Genomic DNA, 25,753 nt, shown 5'->3' on the forward strand with positions numbered 1-25,753 from the left:
GGTGGAAATTGGTAGCATGTGAAAAGATGCCATGTCTGACGGAGTTTCAAACTCAGGTTCTCCATCCGAAATGCCGTGATGCTATATACTCAGACCCGATTCTATTTTTATTAATGGTTAAAGTTAAAAATTTTATCCTTAAACTAATAATTCACTGCAACACACATATTATTTATTATGATCGTTTGATACGTCATTTCAGATGTTTTTTATAAAAACTTTAGCAAAAGAAACCGTAATAATTATAATTATTATTATCGTTTAACCTTCAAAATACGTGTAAAATGTTTTTAGTGTACTCTAAATTAATAATTATTTAAAATTTTTTGCGAAGGTCTTATCAATTGATTGATTTTTTGATAAACAGTAATTTTCAAATACATATATTGTTTTCTAACAAAAAAATTTGTTCTAACAAAGAAATTCCATTCAGAATATTAGGTTTTTAAAATTTCTCCATTATTCGAAGACGATTTTATTATACAATGATTTTTCTTATCTCACGAAAATTATTATAATCAATCTACAGTAAGTGGAAGACGAATATTCTACAGGTAATCAAATTTTCGTTGTAACCAAATTTTTAAATGTGAGTAAATATAAAATATATATCTGGTATATAAATTAAAAATAACAGTGTATTTTATGTATAAAAAAAACTTTTAATCTTGTCAGTTGGGATAAAATACTGAAAATACTAAAAAAAAAAGATTTTAAAAATAGAAGTTAATTAAAAAAATTGAGTTGAATTAAAAAACAGTCTTTAAAAATAGGGACTACAAAACTGACTGAATTAACGTAGAAAGAAGAAGATTAAGTGAAGTGTGATGCTTATCTAGAATCTTGTTTAGTACGTATGTTGAAGGGATGATAAAAAAAAAAATTTCTAAAAGAAGATGAAGTAAGGGTAAACTACATGCACAGAGTATTTAGCAGATTATCTAAAAACATACTGTGACTATAATAAATATAAAATGAAACGAAAAACTATAAAAGGTGTTTGGATATGATATTTGCAAAATATTATAAAATTTAAAACAAATAAGACAGAGCTTTAAAACAATGGATAAGTAAGTGTTTAATAAAAAGAAACAATTTTGTTAAATAGTAAGATGGAGTTACGCTGGAAAATGTTCTAATCTGTTGCGTATATGTTGTGGTATCCCTTTGAATGATGTAAAATAAGAAATAGGAAAAAGAGAAAGGAAAAAGGCATTTGAAATGTAGGTCTGGCGGAGAATAGAAAAAAATAAATCGTTAGACAAAATAAATAATGAAATAAGGAGAAGAGTAATTCAAAATTATTGGTTAATGAAATCAATTAAGAATAAATATTTATAAATAAACTAATTTTCTGGTGCATGTATACTGTGTGAACGGAAGGTTTGCCCGTGACTTTTCTACCGAACAGTCAGTTGGCATAGGCGGAACGGCCTAGCGGGGTTTGTTGTACTATCTAAGCAGATGACATCAGATTACTAATAACATGACACATTTGTGTATGTAATGCAACTAACACAACAGACTAGTAGTATAATACAATTACTAGTACACTAGACATAGCAGTTGGCGAAGGGCAAGCTTTCAGCTCACGTATTGTAATAATTCTATAAAGGTTCATAAAAGATACGAAAAAGATAGGATGGAAAATATTAAATGTTATAGATGATATAAAAGGAAGTGGGATTTATCAAGCTCTGAAAAATTATTATTTCAGATAATAAATATGGTATTAATGTGTATTTTTTTTTTTTAATAACGGTTATTTTTATAAATAAATATCGATTATATACCACCACGCTAAGAAGATTATAATATGGCTCTTATACATCTAGTAAATATATTTATATCTTTAGGAAATGGAATATATTTCTTTTATATATATTTTGTGTTATCAAAATTGATCGGATGAAGAATTATAGAAAAATATATAACTTAATAAAAATAACAGTACTATGGTTTTTATTTATTAATCTTCTTAGTTTTCAGTTTTATTCATTTTTACAAAAGATAACAACAATTAAAAACTTATTTCATGACTTTATTAATAACTATATAAATTATAACGCCTAGAAGGAAACGTAACGTTTTTGAATAACTTTAATAAGTTTATAAAAAACAGATTAATTTAAAATTTTTATATTTTATATTAAAAAAAAATCCTCAACATATCCGTATTTAAATAATTATCCAGTGACTTAATAAACCGCTAGTTATAAAACTAGTACAGTTACGAACCCTCTAGTTGAATTCACAAATAAAGTTTTTTGTGCAACCCTAGTAATTATATACAAAATTCCAAATCAAATCCCATCTTCTTCAGACATTATTAAGTGATTTAGCAAATGTAATTTCATTGTTTATAAAATATCAATTTATATTGTTATCGTAATATACATTAAGACAGATTAGTTTGATAATAAAACAATTTACACATTTAAACATAACTTTGTTTCAGAAATATTAAATCTCGATATCTATATCGATTGTCTTTTTGAGAAAGTTATGTTTTTTACTTAATTTGTTGCTGTTGTCTAATCTAACTTTTATTTCATTGATCAATATATCAATAGAAACGGAGTGAAATTTCACTTAGCTTTTCTACTTATTTTTATTTTTAATTGTATTATTACAAGATTTTACAGTAACCAATAATGAAATTTAAACACAATATAAAATACCGATTATCCGAAAAAGAAATCTGTGGTTTAAATTAAATTTACTTTACTATATTTAGAATGTACTTTATCAAACGAGAGTAAAAAATGAAAAGTATTTTTTATCTGTTAATCTAACTCAATATGAGCATCGTTTATACCCTTTCTGACGTTAAACTGATAACCTACATACTGGCAAGCATGAATGCAGTTGCAATTATCGATCCCGCAGCTGCTATTATTCTTTGTCGCAAGTGGTCAAGCGATTTTTTCATGATGTGTTTTACGTAGCTTCAAAATAAGAAATTCATCTGTCAAATCAAGAATTTGCATGTGCCAAGCGATGGTACCTTCTTTTCAAATCCCGTCTTCTGGGAACTTATCGTTGACCTCAATCCGCACAAGTTCCGCATGTTGTAGAGGGGCTTCATACTGTTGAAAAATTAGGCCCTACCTATTTACAATTTGCAGAAACACAAAGTTTTCTAACATGTCCAAATGCTATGCCCGTCGTCTGCTCGTGAAAAAATTATGGCCCAAAAATTCGACACCTCATGATATCCAATATCATGAAAAATGGCCTAACAATGTTTAGTTGACGACTAACTCTACGGACTAAATGTTTTTGACTTCGTCAGAAAGTCAGTCGAATTCTTTCTGTGTTTCGGCACTTTTTTTAGGTCTACCCGGTGAATGACCTTCAAAACGATTCCTGTTTCCAAAACCTGATTACATAACTTATGTATGCTCTGATCACTCAGAGAATTACTACAATTGATTCGGGTATAATTTCTATGTACGATCGTCAGTGATTTTGTTTTTTACAAACCAATTGACGCACTATATTGTCTTTTGTGGTGACGCCATGGTATTGAATCCGAGCTCATAAAAGCTGGATCTGTGCAACAGACTAACCAAGCTGCTACGTGATGTAGAATGTGTAAAGTTTAATTGTTGCTGCCTTATGATTACGCATAAAATACTATTATGTGGTGCAAAATTAAAACTATATTTGTTCTTGAAACCCTGGAATTCTTTTTTAGGAAAAAAGATTTCGAAAATTCTAAGGAAAATATTTTTGATTGTATCTTGGCGGATTTTACCTATTTTCAAGCTCAACTACAGTTTGTTATAATATTAACTTAACAAACGTTAATTTATTAAAAAAAAAAAAAAGAATAATAATAAATATATATACATCACGAAATTTTAGGAAGAACGGAAAATTATATAGAAATTTAGATTGCCATAACAAATATTATCAGAATAAAAAGTATAATTTGGATGAGAATAAAACGAGAATATGAAGAAAAATAATGACCAATATTAAAAAGTTAAATGAATACAAAGAAAGAACGAAAAACATAACAAGAAAAACAAAAGAATAAAAAGTAAGTTGACGACATTGGAAATTAAAGAGAAAAAGAAGAGAATGAGAACAAGAAGAAGAAGAAAAAAAGAGAAAAATATGGTAACTGAGGAAGTGGTGGACCAGAATAAGGAAAAGAAGAGGAAAATGTAAAGAAGAAAATATACATTATATTATTAGTAAATAAAGAAAAAAAAGCTGACACACAGTTGTAGAACTTTCCAGTCACGCGGATTTTTTCTGATGCACGGCCTATACATACAACATAAATAAATTATTTATCATTTCATTTAAATACAATATATTTTGTTTATTTAATTCAATGATTTTATCTAAAGCGCACACCCATACCGTATATCATCGCGCTGGTGTGGAAGTGCTAGCGGTCACTTTAAATACTTTTTTACAATTAAATTATTATTCATATATTTAATTCTACCACTCACCTGACACGTCACAACATAGCAGGCTACACTACAACATAGCAGGCTGTATGTCAGTGCTACACTAGCGTTCCTTATGGTGAGAGCTATAATACCAATACTACTAATAGTTAATAGTTGTACGAATTAATACTTTATATATTAATAATTAATACTTTTTTGGAGTGGGGTTGCGATTTTACAAGAAACGTTTTTGGAAAATATTATTTTTTAATTACAAATGTGCCCAAGAAAAATAAGAGCTTAATTAGGCTAAATATTGAGATACTGAGGGTAATCTTGCTGTACAACCTTACCCCCTTGACCATTTACGTTGAAAATTTAATGGCATCATGTCTCATAAATAGAAGTAATCTGACCAAGTTTGGTCAAAATCGATCGAGTATTTCTGGAAATATAAGGTGATTTAGATTGTAATACCGAACACACCCATGTAACATACAAAACATCCGAAAAATTTCCATCCGGTTTTTTGGGTTCCTTACGTGTCACAAAATAAAGATCCGGTGAAAACCGCATATTCCCAGATTGGACCAATTACAATACTTTCCATTCTAGAGAGAAAGTATATTTACTTTCTGCTAGACTGGAAAGTATAAAGTAAACAATAATGAATGAGAATTGCTGTATTTTTATAAATGTGTAATAATATAATGGAGATTCTGGGATCTAAACCCAGCACTTTCAGCATGCTAAGCAGACACTCAACCACTAAGTTACATCCCCGCTCATTTCATATCCATGAATTATACAGTACAATGCTAAAGTTGGGTTGAGGTTATGCATGTAAAATGCTTTTTGTTACATCAGATAAGTAAATTAATTTATTTAAATGAATGTGTTGTAGAAAGGGTTGTTGTTAATTTTAACTAATAAAGAGTGTGAACAGAAGTAATTTAAAGGAAACATTGTAGTAAATTAAAGTATAACTGAGTATATAAACTGTGACTAAGATTGGCATTCCTTCAATGTTACTTGAGATTTTACGATCTCTCATTCACCGAGAGAAATTAGAAGATGTAACAAAGTAAGTTAATAATACTGTTTGTACTTTAATATAACCACTGCTTAATGAAAATAAAGAAAATATAATATTTATCAGTTAAGCCGGTCTCCAAAAGTTAATAAAAAATAAATTAGGAATTGCTATATAGCAATATAAAAAGTAAACTCTTACATATTCCATTTAATACGAAGTAAATAGCTACAATGATAAACAAGTGCTGTTTTTATCGACTTATCAAAGAAAAATACGGTATTATTACTTTTTCGGTTGTACTGTGGGACTGCGGGGGGGAATTAATTCTCTTTACGTTTTAAGATATGAGGAGTATGAAAATACCATTCCCTTGAAATGTAATCTCCTTATTCACACACACACACACACACACACACACACACACACACACATATATATATATATATATATATATATATATATATATATATATATAGACCTAAGTATAAAATTTGTGGCTCGAAAATCTCCAAAACTACTGGATCAATTTATTTGAAATTTAGATATACTGTAGTAGTGTATCTGAAGTTGTGTATGTGAAAACTTTATTAAAATTGATTAAGTCGTCCTTCAGTTACACTCGAGTTAAAGTCGAGAACAAATAACATAAACGCATTACAGGTAATTTGTTTCTGTCGCATGGCGAGTTGGAGGGTGGGTGAAAATGAATTTTCTTTACGTTATAAGGTACAAGGATTACGAAAATAACATTCATGTTTACTTTTGTAGCTCAAAAATCTTCGAAACTGCTCAATTAATATCACTGAAATTAAGATATACTGTAGCAGTGTGTCTGAAGTTGTACATGTGAAAATTTGATGACGATTGGTTGAGTTTCTGAAGTACTCTCAATTTAATGTTGCTAACAGACAAAATTATCCTCAATTTGAGGTTACACTGAATTTGTATTTTCGATATGCGCTTATGCAGTGAGTCACAATGATAAGCGGGTTTGAAATTGATGCGTGTCTGTAGGGTCGACCGTTATTTTAATTATTTCATCAAAATACGGTTATAGTAATTTAATTTTTTTTATAATCACAAAATATTAAATAAAAAGTTATACCTCTTTTAGTTTTTTTCATTTAATTTAAATTTATATTTGTTGCGCAAAAAAACATACACAAAATAATTAAAGAAAATAAAATAACGAAAAGTCGGTATAAATGCGCAAGATTTTTTTTTTTACTTCGTAGTACAAGAAAGTATTGTAATAGCGAAAAACTTCGGTTTTCAGATTTCAACGGAAATATCAATTTTGACCATCGCTGAATCCATTTTGACAAATTTCGGCGTGATGTCTGTACGTACGTACGTATGCATCACGCATAACTCAAAAACGATTAACTGTAGAATGTTGAACTTTTAGACTTAGGACTGTTGTAACATCTAGTTGTGTACCTCCACTTTTGACTGGAATCGACTAGACCAAATGTGCCCCAAAAAAGCCCAAAATCCCAAAAATGTTTTCTTAACTGCAGTAATAAGCCCTCATTGAGAGATTTTCAACGATATATCATAAGTGGTATTTATTTTCATTGGTTTCAATTATAGCCACATAAATTTTAATTAATGAATATTTGGATCTTACAAGGGGAAGGCACATTGGTTTGAAACAGACTTCATTTCCTTTTTTTATTTATTAGTTTAAATATATTGATTTTTTAATAATTATTAACCTTCGATTATAAAAAGTCTTTTACAATATGTAATAATTCAATAATAACAATAGAAAAAAAAATATGAAAAAAGATCAGAAGGTATTTGTGAAATAAAATTTTATGTACTTTAACAATGTGTATGCATAATTTAATAGGCGTACAAGGAAGTTATGTGCTGTACACGTCAGATTTTCTAATTTGAAAATAGTATTCTCGTATTTAAGCTTTTTAAATAATAATACATTTTTTATTTATTTTTATAATTTTTAATTACGAAGATAGTTTATAAAAACTAAATAAAAACTACAATTATCTAACTTTTAACACATATTACTTTTACATTAATTAATTAAAAATATAAATCTAAAGAATGAAACCTTTAAAGAACAAATACTGTAATAAAGGATTATTTTGGTTTTAGTTAATTAAAACTTTTGAGCACTGCACTTATTGCTGGTGTTTTGTTTTTTGTACTCAGGAAGACAGGTATTTAAAATGTCAAACAACTTGCAATTTAATATATCCGTGATATTTGATTTATTTTTACATATGTAAAAATAAATCGAAAAGGAAAAACGATGAGGTCCTTTCTTGTATCAAATAAAAATAATACAATTTTTTGAAGTTTTTTCTGTTCGTATAAAAAGAAATTAAAGCCGATTTTGTATTATAATGGAATGCCTTTAATTGTTCATTGTCATCTTCGTTTAAAACTTTGTTCTGTTTTCTCAATTTACAATTAGACGTTTTTCTTCAAAATGTAATGTCCTGAAGTGTTGTTTTTCTTTAATGATAGAGTATTATGCTTTGATAATTTTCTTTAAAAACTTCATCACATCTAGTTTTTAATTAAAATTTGAAATTTTTTGAAAAAGTTTTTATGTTTAAAAGGAATTATTATCTTTTATATATAAATTGTAAGGTTTTGAATATATAAAATTACAAGTCCTTGGGTGCTCGTACGATTATGGGAAAGGCAAAGTTTACAACTCTTGGTCTGCCGAACTGAGACAAATTGATATTTTCCCTAAACTGTATAAAATAACATTAAAAAAATATATTTATGTCAACTCCTCTATAACATATTCCATTATGTGATCCGTTTATGAAAAATCAAATTTATTTTTCTTGTGTAACTTTTATTTCTAATAATTAATAAATAATATGGTTTGAACATTCACATAAATTTTAAAAGAATAATTTTAGTTTATGATTGAATTTTATGCTATAAGATATCTATAAACGAGATTTAGAATGGAAAAGAACTTCATTTTGCGTGAAAAATAAAATTATTTAGTTTATCAAAATAAAATTCTTACTTTTTGTGGTGTGGAAAGATTGTTTTTATTTTATATGTTGGTGCAATGAGTCTAAACCACTATTTTTTCAATAACCTTTCTTAAATCCATTAAAATAAGTATTAAATAAAAAGTAAGGCAAAATAAACGTTAAAAACATAAAATAAAAACCCCGATTAAGTGTTTTCTTTGGATGAAAACTAAAGATATTAACACTTTTTGACGATCTTCTAAAACGACACCAAAATCGACATTAAAATGATGATCTGAATCCATCATCCATACAATCTAGTCTTGATACCCTCTCAAGAATAAATAAGACAGTGGGCTTGGTATGGGTCCCAGGCCATTACCGCATCCTCGGGAACGAACGGGCTGATGAGGCTGCCAACAGAGCATTAGTAAATGGCCTTCGAGTAGAATGAACATGTGAGAGCGTATTCACGAAAAAAGTCCGTGTTATACTACGTTCTCAGTGGAATAATGCAACAGTGGAACAATAAAATGTGTTCGAGAAACCTTTATCTCAAGCAACAGAAAGACCAAGTCATCCTAACTCGGCTGAGGATTGGACACACAAGGCTTACCCACGCCCATCTATTTGGCTCTCCTCAGCAAAACTGTATGACGTGTAATGCAAAATGGTCAGTGAACCACTTGCTCGTAGATTGCTCATAGATTGCACCCAAGGATCTATTCGATAAAAATTAGACTTGGGTTCAGATGTGAAGTGTTTACTAAACCGGAAGGAATACATAAAAAGCCTGTTGCGGTTTCCCTCTGATAGTGGGATGAAGAACAGAATTTAGCGTTTTGTTTAAGTGAGATCCCTTATGGAATATTATTTGCGCAGTTTAACAAGAGTAGTGGTGATGCTGCAATATTTATTACCCATTTATTACTCTTCTAGTTCGTGTTTGTTGTCTCTTGTTTAATATTTAAGATCATGTAGTAAGTTGTTAATGACTATGATTCTTGATGCGACTTTAAATGAAAATATTAAAGAAAAAAAAAATACTAATAACTCAAACAAATCATTTCAAGTAAGAGACAAATTACAATTAAAAAGATCAATGCAAGATGGCCGCTGTCAAACACAATGACCAATCACAAAGAGCCCGTATGGCCGTTGCCAATGTAAACAAAATCACAACTGATTAAGTAACAAATTTCTTTGAATTATATTTAACAGCTAAAACATCTGTATTTTATTAAAAAAAAAAACACCAAAACAATAAGAAAAGCCACCAAGAAGGATGACTTACAGTAAATAAATTAAAACACCCAACTTTCTTACAGCCCAGATAGACTTAAGACTATGCAAACAAACAAAAAGTCGAAATAACCAAATACACAGAAAATAATATTCCTACAAAATGACCAAAAAATCCTTTGTTAGGTTAAATATTCACTTTTGTCTGAATTTACAGAAGTCATTTACAACGAAGCATTGATAAATATTGAATACAAGTGCTTACCTAATGCAAATAAAGTTCTTAGTCAATTGGGAATGTCAGCACCCACCCGAGCTGCGATTGCTTCATTTGATGTGGATTTACGCCGTGAACAGAGTTACAACATTGGTGATCTTCAGTCATATGTCTAATCAAACATTTCCAAATTAACGCGTGAACATAAAGGCATTTATGATCACAATGCAAATGATAAATGACGGAGTTGGGGGGATCTTCTTCTTGGATGCGCCAGGAGGAACTGGGAAAACATTCCTCATTAGATTGATTCTAGCCACGGTTCGATCAAAAAACGACATAGCCTTAGTTAGCTCTTGCTTCGTCTGGAATAGCTGCAACATTGTTACCAGGTGGAAGGACTGCGAATTCAGCTCTGAAGTTGCCATTAAACATGCAAATCATCGAGACTCCCACGTGCAATATTTCCAAAGCATTCTGTATGCGAAAAGCAGTACAAAAATGTAAACTCATTGTTTGGGATAAATGCACGATGGCACATAAAAAATCGCTTAAAGCTCTTGATCGATCATTACGAGATTTGCGTGGAAACCTTCAACCATTCAGGAATGCTTTGATATTGCTCGCAGAAGATGTTAGGCAAACATTGCCTGTAATTTCTCGATCGACATCAACAGACGAAATAATTGCTTGCCTGAAATATTCAACACTGTGGCGACACGTACGTGCATTGCAGTTGACTAAGAATATGCGTGTCCAGTTGCAGAATGATCCATCAGCTGAGGTATTCTCACGACAGTTACTGGACATTGGAAACGGACAGCTGCCAGTCGATGAGACGTCTAGACGAATATCATTTCCTGATAATTTTTGTAATTTAGTAACATCGAAAGAAGAACTGATCGAAAAAGTATTTCCTGATATTCAAATTAATCATAGAAATCACGATTGGCTCAGTGAACGAGCTATCCTTGCCGCAAAGAATGTCTATCAACTTAATAATGTTATTCAATCCAGCATTCAAAGTGAGGAAATTACATATAAATCGATAGACACCGTTGTGGAAGCAGATTAAGTAGTTAATTATCCAACGGAATTTTTAAACTCACTTGATCTGCCAGGGATGCCACCACACATATTAAAATTGAAAATAGGTGTGCCAATTATCCTGTTGCGGAATATTAATCAGCCTAAACTCTGCAACGGCACGCGATTTGCAGTTAAGAAATTCATGAATAACGTAGTGGAAGCGACAATTTTAACGGGGGATCTTTCAAAGGTCTTCAAACCTTTCAAAGGTGAAGATGTCCTCATTCCTCGAATACCCATGATCCCGACCGATACACCATTTCAATTTAAAAGATTGCAATTCCCAATTCGATTGGCATTTGCAATCACAATCAATAAAGCTCAAGGTCAATCTTTAGAATTGTGTGGTTTAGATTTAGATGCGGCCGCTTCTCACACGGACAACTATATGTGCGTGTTCCCGAGTCGGCAAATCAGACAGCCTTTATATCTACGCAGAAAGTGGAAAAACAAAAAAATATTGCATATCCACAAGTATTGCAAAATTAAACCTCTATGAAACGTATGCTTTGTTTTGTTTCTCATTTTTCATCCATGCAACCACAATGTGCCACAGCGAAGCGTGGCGGGTACAGCTAGTTATTCTTATATTTGACTGTGTGTTAAGTTTTCCAGATGTTGGTTATTTATCAACTTTATTTACGTATTAAATTTTCATTTTTTTTTTAAAAAGCTTAATATTAGATAACAAAAAATTGTTAATAAAAAAAAAAAAAAACACTAAGGACATCATTGGAAGGCATGAATTCAGACATTTTCAAACAAAAGCTTATTAACATCCGGTTCATATTATCTGCATTTAATTCATTGATATTTATCCATTTTTCATTTGAGTTAAAAGAAAATGAAACAATATTTTAGTTTCTATGTCCTATAAATAGTTGGAATTCTGTGAAAATTAAGACCCTTCTGTTTATTAGTTTAAATTGTATCTACTACTTAGTTCTTCATTCCTGTTGGTAATTAATTTTTAGAAAATGGCTCAAATGGGAGTGCTTCCAGTAATGTGTTTGTTATTTGTTTAATACCTGCTCATTGTTCACTGAGTGAACAACTCGCAGATATTTTCAGATGTTAAACAAAAGAACAGTAAGAAAAGAAATTAGACATCATGAAAATTTATAACACAGTTTGATGGTGTTACTTAGAATAAAACGAACTCACATTAACTTCATATTGGAATATTCAACTACAATTTTCCAGTTTTCTAGACGTACACTTAGAAACACAATCTGATTATTTAAAAATACAGTTGGATATGTATAAAATGAAATTTTTCTCAAAAAATTTGTGTATCTAAACTTCAATAGTCTCAGTTTTGTGGAGTGAATATTATTAATAATTTCGTACATCGTAATAATAACGTATCTAAATTAAAAAAAAAAAAAAATTAACTTTTAATAAATCGCTTGAACATATAAAAACACAAAAATCACACATTCTTAGTATGCAAAACACATGAAATTAGATAAATATCGAAATAGAAATAACAGTACATCATCAAGATAACAGATAGAAGAATTTGGATGTAACTTCCAACAAGGAGCTATATAGTCCAACATAAGATAATACGTTCTGGGAGGAAAGGGACAGAAATAATCTTAATAATAAATGAATAATTCACGTAAAACAATTATTAATATGTTTTTGTGTGTGTATATATATTCTAATATTATTAATTAATTTTCGGAAATGTAGTTTTAACTAGTCGCTGTAATATGATATTAATTAGTATGTAGACAGTGTCCTTTGTTTAGTTTTGGGAGGGAGATTAGCTCAGTGGGTGGCTTGGTATGAGGTTTTGTTATAGAATGTAATGGTATGGTGGAAAGAGACAGTTTGATATTAGGTACGTAACGAACTGAAGCAGCATTTAGTTAGGTTGTAGTGTTGTAACACCGTGGTTGTTACTGTGAATATTCAGAGCATCAGTGTATTATTGCTATTCTGCCAGTTGATAATAGAAATTATGAATGCGGGAGACGTAAGTCTCGACTCGGCAACAATCGCACTCTCTCAAACTCTCTTTCTCATATTCTATCATTCTATCTCTTTCTATTTCACAACAATATTCATTCTACTCTCTTTCTCCTTCTACCATCACAAGCAACGTCCTCAATTCACTACAGGTACGTAACACTCATTGCTCCGAACATCAGTCTACTAGCTGACTGGCACGCTTTGAATAATTAATTTATTAAACTTGTTGTATAGGAACGCATTTAATGCAATATTTTCGCGGCGTGAAATGAATATTAAAAGATCAAAAATGAACTGAATATTTATCTAGTCCTCTGTGATAAAAAAAATAAAATCAACATTAAATGAAATTAGCTCAGTTACAAGAACCAATAACAATTTTATTAAAACAAGAGTGTGTCGTGTTTAATATGATGTTAATATTTACTAATAAATTATTGTTCTAAAAATTTGTATAACTAACAAAAAACAGGATAATACGCCAAGTACCATCCACCATTCACCAACCTGAGAATAGATAAACAGAAGAAACAACTACAAACTTGAATGTATGATAAATTATTATTTAAATTTTCACGTTTTATTTGTGCCTATAAAATAAGTAATTGAATAGATTATGTAATGGAAAACTAAGAAAATTTGTTGAATTCATTAAACAGAAGAGTGAAAATAACTTTAGTTAAAAAAAATACAGATTCACGTACTTATTTTTACATCTTAAAAAAACATAATTTATATTAAACTGCAGGTTTTAAATACTTTAAAAAAATATTGAAAACCTAAATGTAGATGAAGACTAACTTACTTTTATTATAATTACAGGTGTATAAAAGGGACCATTGTATACAACTAATGAAATAAATTCCATGGTGATAATATAATATTTGGTTTTGGAAACGAACAAAAAAAAAAAAAAAAAAACAAAACAAATGAAAATTAATTTGATAATGAAATTAAAAAAATAAATTGATTCAAGACTTCTTTACTAAAATCAGTCTTAGTATATATTAAAAAAAAATTGTGGTTAGAATAAAAACTAAAATTAAATAAGAGTAAAACTGAACGAGAATTGGGACAATGCTTACGTCAACAAGAAGAATAGTTATGATTTGGAGAAGATACTAACTGACATGCGAAGATACTCAACGCTCCCTGGTAAAGGAATGTTTCCTTCTTGGTAAAAAAGGAAAGGTAAAATAAAATTAAGATAAAATATTTTTCATAAAAAGAGGAAGGAAAATAACAAGTTTGAGATAATGAAAATGAAATATAAATTTTTGGAAGAAATAACAAAAGCTCTTTAATTGGGTAGTGAAATAATTAGCAATAAGAGAAACAGAAGGTACTGTGTTCAGATAGGTATTCATATATATTCAAGGGAGTATTTTTTTCAGTCAAGCAGTATCATTATTACCGTTACAAAATGTATGTTATACTATAAATTTAATAAAGATATATTAATATATCGTTATTAAATTTGAAAACATCTTATTTTTATTTAATATTTTGAAATCAATAATATTAAAATAAATAAATAAAATAAAAATAAGTTATACCTAACTTATTTTTGAAATAGTATTTATTTTTATATGCGTTATGCTAGTTGAAGTTCAATAAGGATGTATGAAGACTTTAATCTCCTTGAAGGACGCTGAAAATAATTTAAATCATATTAAGATTGTATTCGAAAAATCAGGGAAATCGAGAAGTCAGTAGAGATGGGTTTAGCTAGTTGACCAATTTTGAGTTTCAAATAACCTATAAATGGGAATAATGGAGAAGACGAGACATTAAAGAAAAAATTAAAATGTAAATGCATATTTGCATATATAAGGAAGATCACGTTGAATGTTAGATGGATAATGTAAGTGAAGATGAAATATAAGCCAAAACGAATAGAAATATCAATCAATAATTTCAGAAAAGTGATAGTTTCTATAAAAATCAAAGAGAACAATTTAGAAATTATGGTTAATGAAAAGTAAAGAAAAACAAAAGAACTGAATTTTATAAAAAAAAAAAACCGTTTTATTTGCACTGTAACTTGTGTTTCAGTGCATTACAGATATTTTCTTAAATAAACTTATTAATTTTAAGATCGACCAAAACCGGTTAGAATTATATACGAATCATTGTTTAGCAAAGGTTCTGAAGAACCATTTTAATATACTTTTTATACATCACCAGATGGCAATGAAGAAACGAAAAAAATGAGATCCCTAAATACATTTTCTGTAGAACAATTATTTTTTGTTTCATAATTTTGTTTACGATTTTTATCATTTCAACTGTATATATTTTTTTTTAATAAGTATTTCAAAATAAATCAAAAGGAAACCTAGTATTTCACATTTTAATAGTTCTGTATTATAGAATAATAATTTTTCAATTAAAGTAGGTCTGAAATAAGATTTATTATTTTTTATATAGCACCAATTTAATATTATAAAATATTAAAACGTTTAATAAACAGCGTTTATCTTTAAAAATGTTTTAAGTGTATGAACATCAAAGAGGATCTATATCAAGGTAATGTAAAATACGAAGCAATGAATGTAATAATAATTCTACGCCTGCGTAAACTGTTTTAAGCACTTAGAAATACATCTCTGGTATGTAAAACTATATCATCTTTGTTTGTAATATATGAAATAGAATCTTTCACATAAATATGTAAAAAGATTTAAGTTTATTGTATAGTATTTCGTGCAAAGCAATACACTTTGAATGAAACGAAAATTACTTTAGATGTTGTATTTGAGTATATTGTAATCAACGTATTTATAATAACGACATGGGAATAAAGCATTCGATGAAGTAATAAACTTAATATACTTGATTCTGTATATTACAATATGTTATTAACACAATGATGTATTTGTTATTTATGATAGTAAAATAGATTTTATATATTTCAGAATTAAGATAGTTCCACAAATTCCTTTTTTTATTAAAATATAATGACACTACTAAACTTTCATTGATAAGCCAAACCCAATTTGTATTCATGTAAGTGCATGACGAAGTCATTTACATATCACAACAATTTTCAAAATAACTTCCCGTATATCTTCATAAGATTTGACCTACCTTTTCCTTTGAAGTATTGCAACTCTTAATAATCCTTGTTTTAAAATAGTAGATATATATAAACGTAGCGTTATTTTAAATACTATATTTTTTATGTTACAGATTTGTACATAATTAATTAATATAAAAATTATTTCGGGAAAGGTGCGATATTGCACATTACAAAAGGAAACTATCTCAGAATTTATCTGTTTGGGTAAGGGAAATCACTATAAAACCTTAATTAGAACAGCGTAATTAAAAGCAAACAATCAATTAAAAAAGAATAGAAAATAGAGAGGCCTGTAAAAATAAATAAAAAAAATATGCATATAATATAACTATTTTTCTTTTCTTGGCTTTTACTGATTATGTTTACGAGACTGTATGTTTGATCAATAGTGGAATCCCAACAACGGAAACCAAACCATGTGACATTTATCATGAGGAGTGGTGATTGCCCACAGCTAGCCTATCATGGATACCTTATAGGCGTCGTAATTCCACATACGGAGAGTATGAGGTACCTATACGTAGAAGGTTTACGTTAGAGTAAAGAGAAGGCAACTTGAGGAAAACGTTTATGAAATTGTTGTAGTTGTTAGGCAGATGTTTTCAATTAATTTTTTTCTAATAAGCTGCTGCCATGTTCAACTATTCTAAAACTGATCTGCATCAACGGGATCCAACTTCGGGGTACTGCGATCAGGTCCAATGTGGAAAATCTTACAGTGGTTTCAAAATAAACTAGTGAGGTAGATAGCGAGGAACCTTGGTTTGGAAATGCAGTGAAATACACGAATATTTAAGGTTGCGAAAAATTCAAATTAATGTTACGTGTAAGTTCAAAGTACAAACTACTACTTAACAACCACGTGAATAATTTAGCCGTGAACCTGGTAGACAACCGGGAACATTATAACGGCTACTTTTTCTGGACCTTAAGGGCTGTATAATACTCTTAAGTATAACTTCAGTTGTCAGTGCCGTGCATTATCTCTGCGATTTTTATTTTCAAATTTATTTCATATTCTTTTCTCTTTTTTCTCATTGTTTTATCATTTTTCTTTCTATTTATTTACTTATTTATTACTTTCTTTATTACTTTATATCTATTTATTACTTTCTTACTTATTTTATTTATTTCGCTTTCTAATAATTACATAGTGTGTATGCTACTTGCCATAACAGTTCTTTGTAATATTAACGTGTAATTTCTGAAGAGTTTAACTAGGAACTCCTATCATGTGATACCGTCTACTCAAGGTTAATAATATTTTTAGGATTGGGAGAGCCCCATTCAAGAGGGATGGGCCTCTTAGGTGTCACACCCTCGATGATTGGGTGGAGACTCTCACGTAGCTTCGGATTTTGGGGGGTAAAGTAAGGCCGTAGTTCCAGTAAGGGGATTCCTCCAGGGGTTCCTCACTAAAGGTAAGGCGTAAATACCGAAGTCCTGGTGGGGGACCATCTTGGGGTCACCTCATTAGAGACATCACATATCACCAAAAGATTGAGTCTCGGCTGCCTGGGAGGAACATTAGTTCTCGACGAGGAAGTATGAAGTGAAGGCACCCCTTAAGAGCTGTGTTAAGGCTTAGTTGTGTGTCTGGCTTCGAGTGGTTGGGGGGATAAGAGATGATACACTCAAAAAAAAAAAATAATAATAATAATAGGTTAATATAAATGATTTTAAATAAACTTTAAAACTAGAAGAAAAAGTAAATGCTTTTCTTCTAATTTAAATGTTTATAGTTTATTAATGTTAGTTTAACTAACATTAATGCAACTTGTGTAAAAATATTACATAAACAAGTAAGTACAAAAAGTAAAAAAATTACAAGGCGTTTGGAAATTATTTAGATACTTATGTTTTTATAATTAGTATATTATTTAAAACTTCATTACCAGAATAATATGAGTTCTGTAAATAAGAATATTTTTATTTAATTTTTTTTAAAAATATCACTGTGAAGATCCTTCAAATGGGTTGGTATTTTATTGATTTAGTAACAGAGGAAGAAGAATAAGAATAATAAGAAGTCCTTTCTCGTTTGATGAAGTATAATACTGTAATATGTAACGTTAAAGTAGTTTATGTCTGGTTTGGTAAGCATGGATATAGCTTATTTTTATTAGGAATAAACCATTTGCAAATCTACTGAACTGGCTAAAACCGTTTGCAGATCAACAGATAGATAAAATTATAAAACCTTTATTCTTATATCAAAATAAAAATCCTGTAAATAAAATTATGAAGAGGAACACACAAAATAAGATATTAACATTAACATGTAAATTTTCCAGTACGTAAAACATATGATTTAAGTGTAATCGAAAAAAATTGTTAAAACCACCATACTAAGCGAATTGAAATTTTATCGATTAATTTTCTAATCATTTAAAAATTACATCATCACCAATTTTTTGCAATTCTTTGCAATTTTTTTATTTAATAATAATAATTAATAAATCATTTAATAATAATTTATTTTATTTAATATGTAGTATAAATGGAGTTTCACAATATGCAATACTTGTTATAAATTTTTGAATAGCGAGCAATATAAAGTTATAAATCTTAATAGAAATTTTACATTTAAAAAATAATGTACATTTTTTCCAACTATTTAGAAAGTGAATAGTGTGCAAACTTTTATCATGCTAACTATCTCGGTGACAATAATATTATTGTTTTGAATTGCAATTGCAGTAGAAGTGGAGAAGTTTTCTGACCTAGAATACCTGTACTTAAAATGTAGTTGAAAACTTTGTTAGGTATAAACTAATAGAATTTTCAAGCGTAATAATATTATTTTTTCAGAATATTAAAGTTTTTTATATTGGTGTATAAATGATTCTTTTTTATAAGGGGAATATAAGATTTAATTTAAATTATTATATGATAATTTTAATTTGAAGTCTAATTTGTGCAATGTCAAATGTAGTGAGAGAGAATAAATTAATATATTTAAAAAATAAAAAATAAATAGTTTATACACTTTTCAATGAAATCTGGTTTTCTTGAATTTCTCATTCAGTGAAATACAGTACTCTTATGTATAACGTTAAAATAGTTTTTTGTCTGGTTTAATAAGCATGGGTATAGCTTTTTACTTCCTTGTACAAATTAAAGGAATATTGCAATCGCGAAAAATTTCGGTTTTCAGATTTAAACAGAAATATCCATTTTGACATCTCTGAATCTATTTTGAGTAGTTTCGGCGTGATGTCTGTACGTATGTATCTCGCATAACTAAAAACGATTAGACATAGGATATTGAAGTTATGGATTTAAGACTGTTGTAACATCTAGTTATGCAACTTCCCTTTTGATCGCAATCGACTGGAACAATTGTATCCGACATAGCCCAAAAATGTTGATTTTGAACTTTTTCTTAACTTCAGAAATTGATTGAGAGCTTTTCAACGATATATCATGCGGTACTTATTTTCATTGGTTCCACAGTTGTAACCAAATAAAAATTTATTTAATGAAATATTTGGATCTTACAAGGGGAAGGCACATCAGTTCGAATCCGACTTCGTTTCCTTTTTTAACCTTTTTTTTTTTTTAATTTAAATATATTGATTTATTAATAATTTTTAACCTCCGATTGAAAAAAAAGTTTTACAATAAATAATATTCAATAATAACAATAAAAAATTAAAAAAAGGAAAAAAATTAGAAGTTATTAGTGAAATAAAATTTTATGTTTTTTTAATTTAAAAAGAATATGGATATGTAATTTAATAGAGGTTCACATGTCAGGTGATGTCCACTTCAGATTTTTTAATTAGAAATAAGACATTTACCAATTAACAGAATCGGATAAATCCGTACTCAGATTAACATATAGGTCCAAATAAACGTATAAAATCATTATTCTCATATCAAAAAAAAAAAAAAAAAAAAAAAAAAAAAAAAAAAAAAAAAAAAAATTGTAAATTAGACTCAGACATTTTAAAAGACAGAGCAACATTCAGAAAAACAATACAAGAATTAGTTTCAGGAGAGGAAAAAGCTCAATTGTAGAAGAGGGAGAAAATTGACTCAAGAAGACAAAGAACACAACTCTAGAAAAATGAAAGAAGCATGGGCTAAAACGTTGATTAAGCGTGCCCTCTAAATGGGCTATTCGAAAAGAGAGAGAGATCATACACATCCATCAAGATATTAACAATAGCATGTAAATTTTCCATTACGTAAAACCTCTGATTTCATTGTAATCGACGAAATTTGTTTAAACCATTATTTCGGTGACAATATTATTATTATTTTGAATTAGCATGAGAAAATACTAAGCGATAAATTTTAACATAAATATAAGATAACCAATTTGAAATTCTACCAAGGTCAATTATTGACCGAATCACTTCCTTTCTCATGTCTGCGGTATCTGACATGAGTGAAGTCCCTTTTTCTATTAAAAAGAACTACATTTCAACTAGTAACGCACCAGTGGCTTTTGTTTATGGTTAATGCTCTTTAGACTAATTCTTTCTCTTCAGTCACAGACATCGATCTTTAAACAAGATGTATATATGAACAAAGAAGTTTATAGAACTCTTACAAAATTGTGCACGTTAACATACATAAAAAAAATTGAATAAATAAAACTAAATTTCAGTTATTTGTTATGTATCTGTGTATCTACAATATGGTTTACGTCAATTAAGATAAATTTAATTCAAAATATTTTGCTCATTTACCAAAAAATATCGAAGATACTGTACATTAAGGTAATAATAAAAGATTTATTTTTTATTTTTAAATAATTTTATATTTGCTAATATTTACTATCCGGTTTTCCATTCGGTTAGGTTATGTGGAATCTGAATATGCTGAAATATCACTTAGTAAGAATGCTACCTTCCTTCCATAATTAGTAACCTTAAGAACCAGGAACACTTCTATTGGGGAATTATACGATAATCAAATAATCTTCGGCGTAGGTTACCACCTTTCATCTTCTTACATGACGTCGATCTATCGTGTACAAAAAGATCCGGAAAAGGGCTACTAGAAGTAATATTTGTTGGAAGAACTAATCAAGTGCAATTGTAAAAAGTTTAACGGCATTCAGTGGACAGAGATTTTTTACGTTAATTCACCCGGGCAGTACTGTTCGCCTTTGGATAGGCCTTGGAAGAGATTAAACATAACGACAAATTGTAGACCGAAATAGATACTAGCCCGTGGTTAAAATGTTATTGACAGTTATATTTCCACAAAACTAAGAAGAAACCAACATAATCCAAGTGCAAATGCATTTGCAATTTTTGCTATAGAAGGCGCAAATATTTTCAAAAATTTTCGCTGAGGATTTTATTGCGATGTAAACATAATACAAAAATCAATTTATTCCTTTTATAAATCTATCGATTTCTACGATTCTTTACTATTTTCTAAATAAAATTGCTACATACAAGGTGCGACAATAAAGTAATGAGAATGATTTTTCTTTGCAAGGTGTAGCAACCCTGCAGCTTGCGTAGGCACACCATCTTTGACCTTGGTCTATAAGCTACTTCTAGTCCAAGCGGCACATTGATGCAACTGTTCAGTCGTGAGTTGTGCTGTAATACGTGAACACGTGTTTCTGTCTCTCGTCACAGAAATGAAATCGCAAAATATTGCGCAACGGTATGCCATTTATTTTTGCGTTAAATCGGGTGAAAACGCGACGACAACTTATGGTAAGCTTCAGAAGGCTTTTGGAGACGAGATTATGTCAAGAGCTCAAGTTTTTCGGTGGCATAAAATTTTTAGTGAAGACAGAACGAATTTTGAAGATGAAGACCACTGCGGTCTTTTTCCACTGCGGACGACCATCAACCTCACAGACAGATGTCAACTTGACCAGGCTGAGTGAAATCGTACGATCTGATCGAAGATTATCCGTGAAAATGATTGCAGAAGAACTCAACATCGATCGAGAAACGGTTCGTCTAATATTAACTGAAGATCTTGGTATGAGAAAGATTTGTACAAAAATGGTTCCTAAAAATCTCACACAACAACAGCGAGAAACACGGGAAAATGTGGCAACCGATCTGTTAGAGCAAACGGAAATCAATCCAGATTTGTTGAGCCGTGTTATCACTGGTGATGAAGGTTGGTTTTTTCAATACGATCCAGAGACAAAACGCCAAAGTTCGCAATGGTGCTCAAAGGGATCACTCAGACCAAAAAAAGCTCGCATGTCAAAGTCAAAAGTGAAATGCATGCCTGTGAGCTTCTTCGATTCCAAGGGAATTGTTCATAAAGAGTGGGTGCCTCCTGCACAAAGAGTTAACCAATATTTTTACAAAGAAATTTTAGAAAGACTTCGTAAACGAGTTCTTCGAGTCCGTGCCTACATTGCTGATAATTGGATTCTGCATCATGATAATGCGCCATCCCATACTGCTCTGTCAGTACAGCAATTTTGAACCTCAAAACAATTTCAGTACTACCACAGCCACCTTATTCACAAGATATCGCTCCGTGCGACTTTTTTATATTTCCAAGAGTCAAAATGGCGGTCAAAGGATACCATTTTCAAACAACACAAGATGTCAAAAAAGCTGCAACGAGGGTGTTGGAGGATATTACAGAAGATGAGGTCCAGAAATGTTACCATCAATGGTAGAAGCGCTGGAATAAGTGTGTGCAATCAGAGGGGAACTACTTTGAAGGATACAACACTAACCATGACTAAAATGGTAAGCAACATTTTTTTTCACATCATTCTCATTACTTTATTGTCGCACCTGTATGTAGTCTTAAGTATCGGTTGATATTGGATTATTATTGTGTAACTAACTAGTCGGGACTCTTTTCGCTCTCTCAATCATCTAGCTAACCGTGGTTGCCCCCTAGACGCCCGGGACCATGGAACCTACCCCACGGCTGCAGAGCTCGCTTCACGCACCGTTGCCGTCTAGCCAGAGGGCTCCACCTCCTGGATTCCTGCAGTGTTCGTTATCGTCATCGTTGTGAAAATAATAATACTAATAAGTAACAACAAAAGTATTCATATTTTATAGAAATCTTAAAAAGAAACTAAATTACGAAAGATAGTTTCTAAAGTAACTTTGACGACAAAAAATTCATAACTTATTTTTGTTACTGCTGACTGAAATATAATAATGAAGTAAAAGGATTAATCTTTTTTTCTTTAATGAATATCTTTAAATTCAGAACTTTCCCCTAAGGGGGCTAGACATTTGGTCTATCGCTTAAAACTTCCGGGAATTCTCCAAATTTGAAAGCAATCGGTCGGTTGGTTTTCGTACGGTGCAAGAAGAAACAAAAAAGAAACAGACAAACTTTCGGGTTTATATTTAAAATGATATATTATAGCTTAGTGAAGTTAATTGAAAAGTTAAGTGAAAATTACTAGATTAATTTAAATATTCAAAGTAATTTTACGTGAAAATTCAAGTCGGAAAAACGATAAAAAACCAATGTATTTCAGCAATCCACTTAGCGGTGGCTTTCACTTGATATTAGATTTTACTCTGTTTTTTAACATGCATTTTCTTCTACTATTTTTATTATTTTTGTCAAGATGGAAGTTTTTCTTCTTTACCTTCTTGTAAACGTCTCTTTTTGTGTACAAGCAACTTTTGTCGTAATGCAACTAAAATTTAAAAAAAATAAATAAGTATTTAATTCATTTAAATGCTAGTAAGTTGCTGATAGATTAGTTCAAATTTAATTTCAACTTCTAAAAGTTGAAATTCAAAGAATAATACATTTATTCTTTAGTAACGTTATTTAGTTTTTAATCAAAATTTATGAAATAAAGTTTTATTGTGTTAAAATACTATTATTTTCGTATAAAAATTAATTTAAATTCTAACAAAAATAATTCAACTTCTGAACAAAAGGTTAGGACTTTATTTTGGAGTGCATCAGAAATATAGCATTTAAAATGGATTGATAAAATTCAAAATGATCTTTGCAAAAAATGTCTTAATAGAAATAAATTATAATTAAAATTTTTTTGGAAAAACTAGATTAGACGGTTGGATATTAATCATGTTCAAAATTAATTAATTAACTATAAGGAACAGCAAAAGGTAAAATCAATATTGAAAGACAAATATTAATATATTATATATAAACTACATAATTAATTATAGAGGATTAGTAATTACACTATTCATGAACAAATTGTAAAAAGAATGAAATTACTTAAGTGATTGATTCAAAATGATAAGTATTTCCTTACTCCTTAGACTAAACAAATTTATTTCTAAAATTCTTGTAAAAATCAGTTTTATAAATAAAAAAATGTCATGTAATTAATGTAACAAACTGGAAATTTTGTCGCTAAATCTGTTCATCATTTGTAAGTAGCTTATTTTCAACTGCACTCCAAGCAACGGTTTTACAATTCGTTCTATCCAATATACTATTCTTAATTTTCACTTCTCGATTTTTATAAAGCAAAATAATGAAAATATCTATGATAAAGAAGTTGTGTTTTTTTTTTTTTTACTACAAAATTAGTGAATGAAAAATTAATGTTAAATAAGGCCTGTTTTATAATATTGTATCAATGTATAATAAAAATTTTAAATGTAAAGAATTGAAATGATAATCATTATATTATTTTTAAAAATCATTTATGTTAGTCTTAAAAATAAATTATATATGTATAAATTATATGTATTATTATATTGTTTATGTATTGTATACATATATATATATATATATATATATATATATATATAATATATATACTATGTGTGTGTGTGATATTGTTTTTTATTTATCCTTTCTACGATAGTGTTTGAAAAGTATATCTAGCGTAATAATTCCTCATCTTAAAAAAAAAAAACTAAACAATGTTATAAGTTGTTAAATTGTACCAGTAAGTTTTTGAGAGAAAATTTCCTATATTTAGAGATCTGATTAAGTTACATTCTGTTTGTAAAATTGAAAATTATAGCCTCTACATTCTAAAAATATCTCGCTTACCAAAAAAATTCGAAATATAAATTTAGTCAATTGTAAATTTTAACAATAATAACATAAATTAAAAAAAAAAAAATTATAAAACAGGCTTAAAGAAAATTGAGCTTAGAATTATTAAAAATGATAAAATTAAAAAAAAATATTAAATTTAGAATTTGAAAAATTAACGAAAAATAAAAAAATATATAACCATTAATAACTTGTTATCTCTTCTTAACTTAACGTCCACTTAAAATATGAAGTTAGAAGAAATTTTTGAAGTCGTTTTTATTTTTTGTTATTTATCCTAGTTATAAAACGTGTTCAAAAAGTAAATACACATCTATATAAAGACGATTATATATTGAGGGATTGTATGTGCGTTGCGAGCAATGTATACAGCGAAGGTTGTTAATTCGGTGTTATTGCAATTTACTTCCAAGAACCAACCAGGCTGTTAATCTTAAGAGGAGATTTTATATCTGTTTCTTTGTTGTACATTCCGTGTTCCTCGCCTTTGAATGATTGAGACCTAGTCTTTCCGAGTGGACTTAGAATGATTTTTACTTTAGAACAGCGAATTACTTTTGATGAATACGTCTTGTGTGAGCATATTGAGTACACACAGACAGTGAAAAACCAGTTTTTTTTCGTCGTTTAAGCACTAACCAAAATATTTAGCAGATGGGATCGGTAAAAGACTATAAGCGAAGTAGTATAACATCAATAGTCCATGAAGAAAAACTGCAAGACATATCAGCTGCTATGTAACGTAGTTGTTGCAAGTCC

Source organism: Lycorma delicatula, chromosome 7, assembly GCF_047948215.1.
Source record: "Lycorma delicatula isolate Av1 chromosome 7, ASM4794821v1, whole genome shotgun sequence".
Lineage (NCBI taxonomy): Eukaryota > Metazoa > Arthropoda > Insecta > Hemiptera > Fulgoridae > Lycorma > Lycorma delicatula.